This window comes from Gnatocerus cornutus, chromosome 2 (genome assembly GCF_029298725.1).
Source record: "Gnatocerus cornutus isolate USDA-ARS CGAHR chromosome 2, icGnaCorn1.1, whole genome shotgun sequence".
NCBI lineage: Eukaryota > Metazoa > Arthropoda > Insecta > Coleoptera > Tenebrionidae > Gnatocerus > Gnatocerus cornutus.
Genome location: NC_142234.1, coordinates 12,555,257 through 12,571,727, shown reverse-complemented (window position 1 = coordinate 12,571,727; position 16,471 = coordinate 12,555,257). Strand labels below are relative to the sequence as shown.

The window sequence follows — 16,471 nt, the reverse complement described above, 5'->3', positions numbered from 1 at the left end:
TGACGCCAGTCAGGCGTTTTTGAGAATCTAAACTTTGTTGTGTTCAGATGGTTAGTTTATACAAATAAATCCTGAAACCACTAAATTGTTTTATCCTAAATATTTAAGGAGCACTGAACAAAAAAATAACTGTTATAGGTTAAACTAACTATACATATTTTACTCAAGTGGAGATTTATTGCTGCTTTGCCTTCCTGTGGTTTGGATCTGCTATCTAAAATTAGAAGAAAGTAACCAGTAATATGGATCACCCCGTATACTAACGAACGAATCGCTGCAGCTTTTTATGAGCACAAAAGTAATTGTCTGAAGTTTAACAGCGGAAGCTCTCTGACTGTATTAGGTTAATTGCATGAGCTCCAAATAAGTCTATTTATTTAAAAACAATCCCATAAATCAAATAGCAGCGTCAAGAATCAGTTAACATTAATCTTAAAAGTAATAAAACGAACGCATTAATGTTATTTTATCGTTTAATTATTTGATTTCAGGCGCGAGTTTATGACGTGTTTTATAGTTCATTGGGACGAGGGATGCATGGGGTTCCACGCAATGGTTAGTCCTGAATACAATACATGTCTTTTACATTTCCGGCAAACAGAAATCCATTATATCTGCGGGTAAAATTTTACGTCAAATTGATGTTTCTATTTAATGATGATATTTTATGGCGACTGTTATCAAGACTACATTAAAAATGATTCATTGATCATATTAAAATTGATTGAAATGGAATAAAAATAAACAATTTTAGCTAGAGGAGTCGGCGATCATTTATACAGCCGATATTCGATCTAGTCAAGATTCAGTAATATTCAAAAAAACATTTTTAGTATAATAGTTTTGAAATCTATTAGGTATGTTCAAAATTATTTCAATAGGCGGTAGGAAAAATTAGTACTTTGTTTTGAGACAAATTTTGATGGGTTTGTCCGATCTCCACAAATCGTTTTAAAACTCCATCTTCATCCAACTAGAAATGTAGGGAAATACATTTTTAGTTTCAGTTTCTTTTGACAATTAAGAATGTTCATTTTTTTAATCTTTTAATAGGTTGCAGAAAGTTAATATTAAAATCTGTTTCAAACTTAAAAATTATGTTTTGTATTCCCCTCCAGATAATTTCTGTAGACGCCAAATTTCAAATGCGGCTCTGTGATTCATAACAACGAGTTACGCGAAGCTGATTTTTTTAAACTTCTGAAGTTCTTGCGGAATATCAAACAAGAACATCTATCAAAAATTCTCATTAAAATGTAGGAGCATTAGCAAAACACTAGTTTGTGTTATTTTTAATAAAAATTTGCAAGTATTTTATTATAACTTTATGTTCTTTTGTTATGATAATTGTGCTTGACAGTTGCTTCTGGAGACAACTATTAGGTAAACAAAATTGACGTGTATCCACACAGGAATCTAACTTATTCCGTTCAAATCCTGCTGATTTCTAAAATGTTTTCTTTGTAAATCGGTAAATTCTCTGCCGAACAAAAGACGTACCTATACTAACTTAATAACTACAAACACAGTTTTTTTAAAAGTCTTTAACACGGTTTTATTACAAAAATGATTAAATATGAAACACAAATTATATGAATGTATGAACTATATTTTGCAAGATTGTTTTATGGAGATGATGTAAGTAGATACATACATAATATATTGGGAACTATGGATTCAGACCAGGAGTTAATTGGAAAGCTTATTTATACATCCATACAAATTCATAACTTGATACGTTTTCAACAGAAAATTATAATTCAAAAATACATTTGTTTTTATATTAAATAGGTTTTGCCTTAGAAATGACTACAAAGCCTTGTTAAATTCTAGTGTGCTTAAAAATTCAATTCCCCAGACTACTCGTCATTTTCTCATCTTATTTTACATTTTTTATTCACTTTGTTGGACTTTATTAAAAGTACTTGTCGGATAATTAACTGAGGCAGTCTGTGTACTTTCTTATCTCTTACACAAGTACAAAGTACTTTTATTTTTCTGTTGAGATCTTTAGAGTTGAAAGAAAAACAATTTCTTGAGGTGTGTAATAGAATAGAACAATTAACATTCTAAAGAGTTGCAAAACATCATTATCATTAGTATTAACTACGTGTGCTGCGAATATAAAGTAAATTGTTAATTAATGTTTTATGCATCGTTTACTTTAATTAAAATTTAATAAAATTCTCGTTTAAAGTGTGCTTGATATTTCATAATTAATTCTTATGCAGCAAATAATGCAGTTATTTAACACTGCAATCTTGTAAATATTGTAAACGTGTGGTTTTACTAGTTAAACAAACATTGTAAAATGAAATTGAGAAGATAAGAGTAGCAAAGTTTGTCGAATAAATTTGCGAATTGACAATAATGTTATTGAAATTACAATCTTGAACAGTGTTTACTTGCATTTTTTCTATTCATGAATTACATTTATTGCCCTTATTAATTTTATTATGATATTGGTAATCGTTGTGAGGATTCTGGTCTACCCGGAAATTCATTTTGAAATTCATTTTTCTTCATTTAAATCTATTTTTACATTAATCAGTGTTAACTTCATTTTCAAAAGATTTGGAAATTTTTATTTAAAAAGGAAATTAAATTTTCAGACTTTCAAACTGCGCTTGATATTTACATATCGAAAAGAAGTGAAGAGAAGAAATTTAAATTAAATTCACGTCGTAATTTAATTTTGATCGAAATTTAATTGTTTGCTCTTCAGATTTTCTTGAAATATTTAATCTAAAAGGAAATTGAACTTTTATACGAATGTAAACAGTTTTTAATGAACTTCCATAGTTTTACGAGTTACGAGTATTTCCAACAAAGATTGATGAAGGAATTCAAAATTAAAGGCGACCCTCTTTGATTTGTGACAAAAGTGCAATTTGATTTCAGTGTTTGATTAAACTTCGTCATTCAAGTTATTAAATATTCCAAGAGAACTAAAAATTGAATCGATTTCTTATGTTAAGACTTGTACCAACATTAGAATAATTAAAAGTGCGTGGTCTGTGACTTCATTTCCTGAATATTTTAATACGGGACAAAATTCCATTTTCTGTAAAGCACCGAATCTGATACGATTTGTGTTCCAATAGGAGCCATACAAATTTGTAGACTGGGTGTTATTGAATGAAATAATGAAGTACTTCTGTGTTCTCGGTCGGCGAACTACATGAATTCTCATTCAGAAAGGAGTGTTGTAAAAGCTAAGGAAGAACTGCGTTTTCCTTGCAGAGGAAGAAGGATATACAGTGTTGCACCCTACAAGAAGTGAGACCGATATAGAGCGTCGCAAATCGACGCCGGTTAAAATGCGTCGCGCACGGTAGCAACCAGAGGGGTCTTATCGCTGATAAAAACACATCGAGCCCTTCGGGAAAACGTTCAGTCTAGTTCGAACGCGAGAGTACTCGTTATCAATGTTTCTTATCATGTAGTAGACGACTTGTTCATCGATAAACTGGATACGGTAGCCATACAAATATGTATTTTATTATTATGTGGACATTTTGAGGATTTTTAAACGACCAAGTGGTGTTTTCCGTTTCCATCTGTAGATTGCGTTAGAACCGTGGTGAGAACTTTTCAAATACTTCGGATTTTGTAGTGTTCGTGTGAATTTTTGGTTAATAGCAACATACGAATCGATACGTTTGTGATATTCCTATCAAACGAGGATTATCCATTTGACTTTATCTTATCAGTGCTACTGAACTACGGTTTTGTATAAGCAGGTATGGCCTAAAACTAATTATTTTATTACATTTGATACTTAGGTAAATCACAACAGTGTTTAAGATGCTACAGATTTTGTTGTTATTTATTTGGTAGTACAGTTTTCTAATTGTGAGTTTTCAGCTCTTTATTTGTTTATAGCAATTTTAGAATTCTACAAAAATCTCATTTCAATATGATTTATTGATTAATGATTACATATTATGTCAGTCCTTAGCATCAATAAATTCAACAGTAAAATTTTATTGCGTGCCTTAAAAATCAGTTTTCATTGAATGATAAGTGAAGAATAATCACTAGGAATTTCCATCCAATAAACAGTTAGATTAAAGGCAGGAGAGGACAATATAACTTTATGTCAGTTTACAATATTTATAGTGCAAAATTCATCCATCTTAATGCAATAAATCACAGCTGAATTGACACTTCATTGAACTTTTGTAATTTGCAGTGCACATTATCAGTTGTAGAATTTTATGAGCAATTAGAAATTCGGGTACACTAATATCATTAATAGCAATAAGTATAAAATTAAGTAACACAAACTGTCTAGTAAAAATTACACGTTAAAGTTGTGCAATATACTTCCTCTAATCTTGAACATTAATAATATTACTGACAGTTTGAAGATTTAGCTCTGTTCATATCTTGACAGATTGTGCTAAAGCGTCAATTTATCCAAATGTTTATCTCTAGAGTGGAAAATCTATGATTTTGTAATGCAAAATTTAGGGTTAATTTTCGAAAATTTCTTCTTTTTTAACAATCTTTTCTCTCATGTTAGTTTTCAGAACAAACATTTTGTATCGTGTCATTAAATTTCCATTCTAGGTAGGCCGTGTATTTTGGACGTGCGTTGACTTCTTGTTCGATAACTAGCAAATCTCGCAAATATTAAGTCGAAACTACTGTAATGGTGTTAGTTACGACATGAATTTTTTTCTCAAAGCCAACTGCGAATGGAAATTTAATGAATCACACAATATAATCTTGCGAATTTGGTGAATATGATTTTTTTTAGCTAAAAATTGGAAACCATGCATTTCAAATCGGTATTGGTATTTTGAATACTTATCACAAACAATGATTTTTCGTTTTTTTTTGGAATTAAATTAGTGAGTTATGATTATGAATTAATCCAATATTGCATTGAAAGGATAATAGGATAAGCTTTCCATGAAACTATCGAGCGATCGAATAAAAACTCATCTTCACTTACTTTTGAAATCCCATAGCCTGTTCAGAATTGTCACTTTGGCAGCTGCTAATTTTGAGGTTATTAGATGGGAACTGTCTTGAAATACAAAAAGTGCAAAGCAAGAGCTTACGCGTTGTGAATAATTTTTCATAAGAGGACTTATTCCTATATAACAGGTTTCTGAAGATCTGTTTTTAAAATTTTTACAAAATTTTTATTTTGATAACGTCAACTTACATGATAGAAACAAAAGACAATAGTTTCTTTAATCAAAGACATGACTTTAGATTTTAAAGCCAATTGAGATTGAGTTTTTTGATCGGATAATATAATAGAACTCATCACATGGGTCAATACTTACAAAGGTACTACTTGAAAAAAACTGAAAGAATTTATTAAAAATTCAAATAGAGACTTTTTGCAAATAACAATAAATATGCCAATTTAACATTGAAAATATTGATATATCACCTTTCTGGTATCAATTATTATTAATTAATTAAGTTTTCAACTGAAACTGAACAAAATAGTTATTTAGGTTTATTTATACGAATTTGCCTAACATATTATCTAATAGGAGTATATGTACTTTTTTCAATTTAAATAGATTAGTAAATTTTTTGACTTTTAGGCTTTAATCAATTAAAATTTAAATTAATTAGTTTGTCATTGAAAAAAAAAATCTAACGTGATAGTGTTCGAATGTGCATTGAAATAATTGATTCATTGCACTTTGAAAGCTTGCATCCAATTTTTGCTTTGTTCTCCAAAAAGAAAGCTTTTTACCAATTTAAAGTACCTGGGTAACAAGTAATCAAATGCTTCCCCAATCAACAAAATTAGCATCAGTCATCAGTCTGAAAATATTGTAGTTACGTCTCTTGAAACACTTTGTATAACTTTGTAGTTATACCAACTTGCTAAAACCACAATTGCACTCTAACAGTTCTTTGATTACAACACAAAAAACGACCACAAATATGTAATTTTACGTGACAAATAACTGTTATTCCAAATTTAGAACAGACAGCTTTATGATTTTTACACCTAACAATTACCTGCCACACACTGCACTGAAAGTATTGTAGTTGCATTTTTTTTTACGAGCCAATTTAGGTTTTTGTACAAACACTCTGTAGTTAAGAATTTTTTGTGGACTGAAGTCATTTGCTTTTATCGCACTGTACGTTTCCGCATTTTGACGCCCTTTCCCACATTAACTGTTCTCATTAGAGCTGTTATTTTATCTTTACAGCCTTAGTAAAAATTTTAGCGGCGTTGAAATTGACACGAATCTTTTACAGAATTTTTATGGCCACTTCTAGGGCTCTTTAATAAATTTATGTTATCTGTATTTTGTGTTTACATAAGGAGACATTAATATTAGGTACTAAATGACTTTTATTTCTGAACACAAAAAAAGTGTTTTCGACTAATATCTTCAAATGATGCTCTAGATAAAGTTAGAAAGATTGATTATCATTCCAATCGTTAGATATTATCTGCAGATGACGATTATTGTTGTTATGTTAAATGAAACCGCAACAAAAAAGGTACATCTCATGTGCAGCGATTTTAATATTCAAATTAACATATCAAAGGTTTTTGACAACGTGACTAAATCAGAGGGACACTGGATTAAAATCAGCAAGTGACAGTATTGTGTTAAAGTCGCTTTATGTTGCAAAAACTGTTGACGTTCTCTTTAGGTTCTTTAGAATGACTTAACTGTGAAAAATAGAGAGTGTTGTCAAGCAAATTTTTTCATGATTATACCAAGTGATTATCTTATCACGTTTATTACAAGTGATAATTACGTGATTATAATTCAATTCAACACACTAATTTGGAAAACTGCTTAAAATGGAGCCGATCGATGCCCCACTGAACGAAAAAATCGTTACATTTCTGATAAACCACACAGAAATTCAAGATAAAATGTAAAAATACAGATATGCCATAAGTTTATCTTATCAGTCTCATAAGCACACAAAAATAAATTCTTTGGTGGTCGACCTATCAAAATATAATTTACAACACTTTATTGCTAGTATAATTTGCTCGGCGTGATTTTATTATGATTTTATCAGTTCAAGATTTCGACTACCTATTAAACATGTAGATCCAAACAAGTAGAGAATTACCGATTGTGAAAACAGTCTGACGATGATTTTTCCTACAAATCTATTGATTAACGGATTTTTTAAAGTTCCAAGTCAGATCTGATACATGCTCGGAGCTCTTGATTAGACCACTTGTACTTCATTGCTGTATCGCTGTATAATTTCATAGTATAATAATAACGCAGAGTTACTACTTTTCGCTTATTGCCGTGTAAAATAAGGTTCTGACAACAAACCTAATTAGCTTTCCTGATAAACAACAATGATGTGGATAACTGTTAATGCTGAATACATCGAAATTGACTTCAGAGAGGACATGAACAAGTACCCATTTGTGAAACTTCGTGTAGATTTTTACTTAATTGGCTTCCTTGTTTTACTTCAAAGAGTTCAAGTAGTGACACTCATCATTCGAAGCGACCTTTACGCTCACTCTGATACTTCCTTCCTTACTTCAAGTGGCAATTTTTTCTATTAGAGCATGTGGGTTAATAAGAAGGTAATTATCCTATAAAGCGAGTTGCAGAACACCCTACAAATGTTATTAAAATTGCGTGTGAAACTGCAATTTCATCTATATAGTGGTAAGTTCGTCTCGTGCGTAATAGTCTTTCGTGAAGGGGACATAAAAGCTCTTCTCGCGTACTCTAAATGCGTGAACGAGCTTTGTTACCCTGTCAGGACCCATTCCATCGTTCCTCTAAGGATCAAAGCCTGCTTTGCATTTCAATGTTTCCTCCGGTGCAGAATGAATCGAATTTATTTCAAAGAACTTTAAATTATCCAATTGTTACAAAGTTCAAACTACATTTTGACAGAAATATCTTTGTTTCAGTGGGGTTGTAGTGTGGTTGATAAATTCAGTAAAAAGGTAGCATACATCAAAAAATATGAGCATGATTTTCGTTATCCTTTTAGTAAAGGTGACTGTCACAAAAGTTAGGGTGATTTTATATGTGACGTAATGAGACTGGTCACGCAAGTGCGTCATTCTTGCAAGCGACATGGCAAAGGGTATTTGTATGTTACATGAATGAAAGTATAGTATTTTAGAATGAAATTGTTTAAAACAGATCTTATCCACACGCTATAGCTATAATACAGTAGACAAATTAATTTTTTAGTTTGTAATTATAACAGTAGTGCGAGCCCATGAAAGGAATATCTTATACAAAACACAACGCTTAAGTGGTTTTTAAGAACTATAACATTACGAAATTCAAATTTTTGACGCCCTTTATGAATATTTAAATTTTCAACTACCCTTAAGAATGCAACGTTAAAATTCATGAACAATGAGCATTAAAAAAGCTTTTAACTTTTCCGTGCATTTTTCTAAGTATTTTACTCCACCAAATAGTTAAGCAGTTGAAGTCAATTTTTGTTTTGTGTTTTTAATATTATTAACACATTAAAATACAAAATATTTTTTAAACTGTGCTCCTGTAAGCTGTCTAGTTCCACTCGATACTCAATATCTTCGAGTTTGAAGTTGTTGAGACTGTTAAGAACGAGAAAATTTGTTTACATTTTACGCCCAATGTCTGTTTTCATAAACACATAAATCCGTCAACGAACCATACATGCCTGCACTTTGTCTCTCTTCGGAAAACAAATCACACGTTGGTTCCTCTGTAGAAATTCTAATGGGAGTCTTGTATCCTAATCATGTGAATCATCCGGAAACACTAAATAAATTGTCCGTGTATATTTTTATTCTTTACACCGTCATGAAAATTTATAGTACAAGACAACTTGTTTTAAGTGTTTAAACAAAGCAAAAAAGTGGAAAATGCGAGGTTAAATTAGCATGAAACAGCAGTTTTTAAAAATGAAAATTAGTAGATTGTTTCCAGTGAAATTGTATTGTGATCGATTACTGATTATTCTGTATAATAATGAGCGGATAGCGTGCTCAAAAATGAAGCAAATTAGGTATTGATTCAAAACGGGAACTGCAAACAATTAAATGAAAATGTATGAATTAAAAGTTTTGTTGTTACGGCTCGAATCAACATTGCTCTGGGGACATATTTAAATTGTAGTAAGCTTCTTTGTTTTTTGTTGATTTTGACATCTCTGTATTTTTGCAGACGTCCTCTTGGAGAACAGAATTGCAAATATTAAGGTGAGATTTGTAAATATGCTACCTTACAATTACATTAACCGCAAGTTTTTGAAACTTTTCTGGATCTTTTAATTTAGGAATTTACAATACCTGTAACAGAAAAATGACTTTTCACCTGTAATTCTGAGATTATTTCTCGCGGTTAAAAATTAAATTAGTCCAATTAAATATTGTATGAATCAAAAGAACATGTCAAAATCAATAGGGATGTCAGTTTTATGACTTCCTGGGCTACACTTTAAAAGATAACTAGAAGCTAGTGGTCGTATATGGATTATGCATCGACCATTGTCTTACTCAGGAATTTAGGGCAGGAAGAGACACAATTTCATTAAAATTGACTTTGATTCAAAATTGTCTTGCTCTAAAAGTATGATAATGACTCTGTAAAATGTTTAGATATCTGTAGGTAACTAATTCTATAAGTTCTGAAATTTCTTAGATTTGTGTAATAAATAAATCTGAACTGCCAAGAATCATTTATATATTTTATAAAATTAATACCCTTCACAATTCTTATTAGAACCATCATTCTCATAGAGAGAGCAATATTAAATTATAAGACACTCTAAAGTACATAATCACGTCTTGAATATCCTTAAATTAAGAGCTTGTCATTGAAAATGTACTTGAATATTCTGAAAATCTCACGATTTACCGAATTTATTCCTACAAACTTTCCTAAACTTTATAAACTTAACTAATTCGGTTAAACCCTTTCATGCTAAAAACACATTTCTGAAGTTAAATAAATCGAACGTTTTTCTCACTCTATCTTTGAAACCCGAGTAAAAAATCCAAATTTGTTGCTCACTACTCTTTGCATTTTACTTTGAATTTAATTCGACTTTATTTGAGCGTTCGTTAAATTTCAAAGCAAAATAAGCAAGTAATGAATAACTCACGTTCAACGTTAACAGTGTGCCAATTTATATTACGGTAATAAATGAGTTAAACAATATAAAATAAACACCTTTGATCTCTTTAATTTCTTAAATCCCCCGTTTCAACATGTTATTTTTGAATTAAAATCAGGAAGATATACCGGAGGAATGACAAACAGATTACTAAAAAGTAAGTATCTCGAGCATGCTATACTGTAGTTTCAGACTGTTATTTGAGGATAAAAATACACAAGCCACCCTTTATAGCGTATCGAAAAAGAATTAATCAGAATGTCATATAATAAATGTGGCGCCGCGACGCCTTTACGACATCTTCCGTAGTATATGTCGTCATAAATGATAAATGAAACGACTAAAGGAGGTTTAATTATACATGGCGGCGGTGTTGATTCTACTTTTATTGTAATATGGTCTGTTCCGGGTAACATCAATTAGTGTCTTGTTAGGAAAAGTGGGAAAGTGGAAATATTGGTTGAATTTAAAATTAAATACATGGTTTGAAAAAAATTTAATTCACCGATCAATGCATGTTGCTTTAAACAAGTGTTGTATATATCAATCAAACGATTTATCTTGATAAATTAACCTGTTCCATTATTTCGTTAACGTGATGTACTGACTCGATAAATCACAACAATATTTAAAGTTTGATTGACAGTTAAATATTGTCAGATTCATGTAACAACGTGACGTGTGGGAATGTATCTAGAGTTTATGAAATAAAAAAAAAGACTAAACCAATAGTTTATAATTGCCTAAAATGACGTCTGCATTTTTTAATAATTATCTACTTACCACCAACCTGCGGAATTTAAAACAAATATTTACAATAAAAACAAAGCCAAGATGAAGTTACTAAGAATTCAATATTTAATCCTTCTGTGACAGCTGTTAAACCACAAAAGCATTTCAGGTAAACGGTTTAAAGAATTAGGGGATTATGAAAGAGGGAATGGCACGTACTGCTGTAAATTTTAAGAAGATTATTTTGACAAGGAGTGGCAGGATGACATTATTTAGCTCGCAACATGACAAAAATTAATCACGTTGGTTTTAAAAACAAAGAAAGTTAATGACGCCTCAACATTTTTTACCGATTTCCTGATTAAGATATCTCTTTCATAATCACGTATCTGATCTAATTAGCGCGACGATGTCCATGCATACTAAAATACGATAAATTCGGTCATTTATATTCTCGATGGTAATGCTATTGTAACACATGAACTGTGAAATAATGATCATGCGAAACATGTAAATGCACGGACGTCATAATTTACGACAACTTCTCAAGAAGAATTCTTAATTCGGGCCAGAGTTTTGTCCCAAATATTGAAGAAGGAACGTTGAGTTTACGTATTTAAAGATTAAACATTCATCAATCTCTCGCCATGGTTCGTCTGTGTCGTTCTTGCACAATCGTTTCAATAAATCACTTCGTGTCACATCCCACCATGTTTGGTGGACAAAACTTCAACCATTAACCACTTTATTTTATCGTTTCAATCGCTGTGGTGCTCGGGTGACATAGAAAACATAGAGCTCATAATTGGTAAGGTCCTATCGTTTTCATCTTCAGACAATTTATTACCTTCACTTGTCGTAAGCTGAAATGTTCATTTGATACTTCGAGGTATCGTGGTGTGGAGTAACTGGAGGAATCTATATAAAGATTATTTATTGAAATATTATATGCGAGGAGACCCGCATAAGAATAAGATTTTTATTTGTAATGACTGGGTAATAAATTCGTGCATGTCGAAAACTGTGAGTAAACAGTTTTAAGTACAAAATGAAACTTTGTATACTGTTTTCAATATCTTTGTTCTTCATAAAATTTTATTGGTAATTATGGGGTGATTATTCGGGGGTTGGGGATGGATTGTTGGTAAATTTACGGCCCCAGGACCGCTCAGTCGGCTTCCTGACTACAGGGCTGCACTCGGCCTAGCAGTGTTTTCTGCATTTCGCCTTGGTTTCTCCCAGTGATAAAACGAGACGAACTGATTCTCCACTGGTAAAGAAATCCGTCTCTGTACCTTTTATAAATTATATTAAGGGGTGGTTGCGGTTAAGTAGCCGTACCGATCCTCTTGTAAAATGAGTTTGTAAAATTTTATAAAGATAGTGAAAACAGTATAACTGGAATTTCCAAAGACAGATGGGAGCTTCGAAACTTCGCTTGTATCGAAATATTATTTCATTTTCAATCTCACGGTGAAATATGATACGAGCAGAGGTCTGTGTCATCTGAGTAGTTGGTAACGGGTCGATTACACGCCCAACGTGCCATTTCAGACGCCATAACTACAAAGAAAATGACAGCACACATAAAACGCTATCCGAATAGCACCGAACTTGGGTCCGGGACGCTTTAATTTCTTCTTGTGTGATCAAGTGTGTTGTATTCTCTGCGGACTCCACCAATTATTCAAAGCACTCCAGAGTATATAATAAGCTGCTTCTGTCACAAACAAATGTATAATTTAAATAAGTTATTTCTATTTTTAGTTGTGAGAGAACAACACATGGGTCATGTCTTTTCAACATAGTCTTGCTTTTTATATTTAAAAAAGTTTGTTCACAAAAACGTTGGTTGAAAACTTGCATCCGTTTATTGTCTTTATTTAAAGGAAAGGAAAAACAAAGAGTGGGTGGATTGTTGTTATAACACGATGGTCTGACGATGCGTGAGAATTGGCACAAAAATTGCCGACTACAACATCCACGTGAAAAGTAAGAATGCCATAAATGCGAACAATTTTAAAACCAAGAATATCTAGAGAATTCAAGGAAATCATAAGCTCGATCTGGATAATCTGAATTATTTAAAATACAAAGAATCCAAGAATATACTAACAATCAGAATCTGAATCTAAAATTGGAAAAAGGCACCTGGAAGGTCTAAATATAATTTAAAGGTAATGGTAGTAACAAAACAGTAATCAAACGAAAGTACGGATTTGAAAATATGAATATGAACCAAAAAGCAATTTTTTAAAACACCCACAATCAATAATTAATTTATCATTCTGAGTTAAAACTGCTTTCACTACTGAACGAACTTGCTCTCATACAGGATTATAAACTTAAATTTTTATCTCTTTATATAAAAGAATCCAAAGAAAATGATTTCCCGATTTTATTAAACCTCAGTTTTTCCGCCTAGAATTGTTTGGACGCACCAAACTTAATTCTCACTAGAGAATTTACAAAAGAGATTAAAAATCTACAGAACTCAACGGTTGTATGTATTGCATTTTTGTATTTTTTTAAACATGTTGCTAAGTTGTACCTACTGAGTCCGATGCAGTAAAATAAACAGTCATGTTCTCTTATTAATTAAAATATATATTGCTTTCTTAAATAAAATTAATCAGTAAGCTCAATTTAATAGGGATCAATCTTGACCGGTTTCCAGAACTGCTAAGTTTACTGTTAAAATTGGTGCATTTCGCTATAAATAAATTAACAATTTGAAACACGTGTCAGTGAATAAAGATGTAAATCTTTCGCAACACGTCGGTTTTGATTGTCACAAAATTATAACAATTTAACAAGTTTATGGCAAAAACTGGAAGATATATAAAGACATAAATGTTGTTATTAAAAAAAGAACATATTAGGTAAAGGTTAAATTCCTGGGAAAGACAAATCAGATAGTTGAATAATAAAAATTATGCACATGTTTAATTTTCACAACAAAATCTACAGTAGGTATCACGTCAGACAAAGTGCATATTTTAGCATTGGAAATTCGCCGTCATAAATATTCAAGCGCTGGGTCTGGCTTAACATCACCCTTTCACATAAACTATGGAATCAATTAAGAATGTTAATACTCGCACTCGAAACCGGTATTGTTCTAACAATTCGCCAGTTTTTTTGTGAGACAAACCTTCTTGTTGATCATTTTTATTACCATACAATCAAAACAAGAACGTTAAGACGATATTAAATGATTTCGTTCGTGGCAGAATTACAATAAAAAACGGATGGCACCGTGAAAGCGTGGGCTGGTTATGTGGCTAACACGAGACAGGACTTTCGAGCTTGTTGCTGTTCGGTTCTCTGAAATGGAGAAACTGTCACTAGGTGTCATTATTTAACATTATCGCGATATGACTAATGCCTCGCACAGCAGGAGACTATACATCAACCAACTTTACACCCGCACACTGCATACGTGCCATATTTACACATGTATATAACGAGCAAACGAGCCATTATTATTCTGAGAATACACCTTACCAATATCGAATCCTGCAACTCTCAATAGTGTCTACCTACATTCTCATTATTATCCGAGCGAAGAAAAAATTGTTTTCACAAACCCCCTCCTTTAATTGATAGGGTTTGAGCCTTGAAGTTACTGAGTTGGCATTATGGAAAATGATACTGCCATAAAAGAAAAATTGACATCTATTTATGCTTCAGTTATTAAGCTATTTTGGGCGACGGCAATCATGGAGTTTGAGTCAGAATAACGAAACGCGTTCTGCAGACTTGTTTTGAAATAACCACACCATAAACTACATGCTATTATTCATGTTCCGTAGTGGTCTTAAATTGTTAGTACATATAAACTTGTGTGTCGTTTAACAGTTGTACTCCTGTCGCCATAGTACGAATGTGTCTAGCTTAGGTAAAAAAACACTTTTTCTCTTACATCCAATAATATTGATTTTGTGATTCATTATCATACTCTTATCTGAATTCTCTAAATTTACTTTGTACTTGTGGATAATAAATAAAAAACGGATTAACATTTGGTGCCAAACTACGTGTTTTTCTATACGAATTAATTCCGCTTGTAAATGCACCATGAATAAAATTGGAAACTTATTTCAGCCTTTGCAGACTTTCTTCACAAGTCTGTGGTTTTGGTAGTGTCATATGTTAAAGTAGTGGTTTTGCCTCGTTTGTGATGTTGCATATTTTAAAATAAATTTGCATCCCAACAGGTGGCGTACACACTCTTTACAGAATGGTCTTCTGGAATGGCCGTGCCTGTGGTATAAGCAGGTATATTTCAGCATGAGACTTCATGCAAGAATTCGGTATACGGTCAAATCTAAAATCAAGATGTAAAATAAAGTGACATTCTCACTGTAAAATTCGTCCAAAACGGTAATACAATCCAATCAATTTAAAAGTCAAATATCCTGTGAGAAATTATCATAGCCCCATTTGTAGGCTTGTTTATTGCGTTGGCAGTGTTGGTTTTCAAACAAGTTTATATGTCCCAATAAAAATCCGTGCAAAAATAATCTTTATACACAAACGCCCACATCGAAAGCTTACACAACACCACGTATTTAGATTAAAATAATTAGTTTGTTTTTCACAAATACTGAATTCGACTCCATAAAATTAGAGATAAAGTTCGCTGCTGTTCAAAACGAAAACTTTGTTTTGTCTATGAGTGCTACATGTGTTGCGCTAAACACCGCTTGGTCGCAGAGGTTTTTTTCTTTTTCTAAAAGTGCCATATCTCTGAGTAATACGCACATACGTTTTGCAAAATCATTCAGTACAAAGACAAGTCCGTAAAATATTCATACCCACTGTTAACTCATTTAATGTGCTGGAAATATCACATAAAGAAATCCCAACTGACACAAAACTTGACATCCTATGTTGCAGATGGAAAGTCTCTATCGTTATTACACAAAAAGTAAAAGTAAAGTAAGTACACAAAAGTTTCAAAATTTTGATTTCTTTGTGAGCATTAGTTACAATGTATTCGTTTATTTTAGTTTCTGCGACCACAAGAACCTGGTAATAACATGGTAACTAATGATCTTATACGTTTGATATTCCTCTAGAAATAATGACTGCAGAACTTTCCAAGTTTCTGTCAAACATTTGTTTAATGTTCGCTCCACTTGCATAATTTTGGAATAAATGGTATGTTCAAAGTTTCATTATTTTATTAATAAATTTAGCGATAATGTAATGTGTTGCAGGCACTTCGATTTTATTGTTTTGCCTTCAATTAACTCCGTTACAGTTAGTGAAAGATATTGCAGTCAAAGTTCATTTTAGTGACGCGAAAGGATAGATACTATTTATTCATATAAATACATACATAATTTATTATGGAAGAATTAGAAGAAAAACAATGTGCTTTTAACAAACAAGTGTTATATTGTGGAGGTATGTATTATAACAATATCAAGCAAGTGTAATAATAAATTGTGGAAAGAAATAAAATAATATTGTTAAAATGTACAAGATGGAGCCAAATTTATTTATTATTGGAGACAATTTTCAACTATCAGGATTTTATATCTGACTCATTAGAAAAAGTTTGTGAATTTGTAAAGTGAATTTTCTAAAAACCGGATATCTTATCTTATCGATAAGGCCC

The 16,471-nt window shown here is 31.8% G+C and overlaps 1 protein-coding gene across 5 annotated transcripts in view; it reads left to right on the top strand.

The window, feature by feature from the left end:
• The window catches only part of fz2 (frizzled 2), a 39,122-nt gene that overhangs the window by 5,587 nt on the left and 17,064 nt on the right, over nucleotides 1-16,471 (top strand). The window contains exons 1-3 of one of the 5 annotated variants that reach the window (XM_088031576.1): nucleotides 15,498-15,786; nucleotides 15,858-16,008; nucleotides 16,068-16,257. The exons of 2 other annotated variants lie outside the window; for them this stretch is intronic. The gene's annotated coding sequence lies outside the window, so the exon portion shown is untranslated. Of the gene's footprint in view, nucleotides 1-3,548; nucleotides 3,744-9,172; nucleotides 9,194-15,497; nucleotides 15,787-15,857; nucleotides 16,009-16,067; nucleotides 16,258-16,471 lie in introns of those variants that run through there. 2 more of the 5 variants (XM_088031579.1, XM_088031580.1) reach the window with 2 other exon arrangements.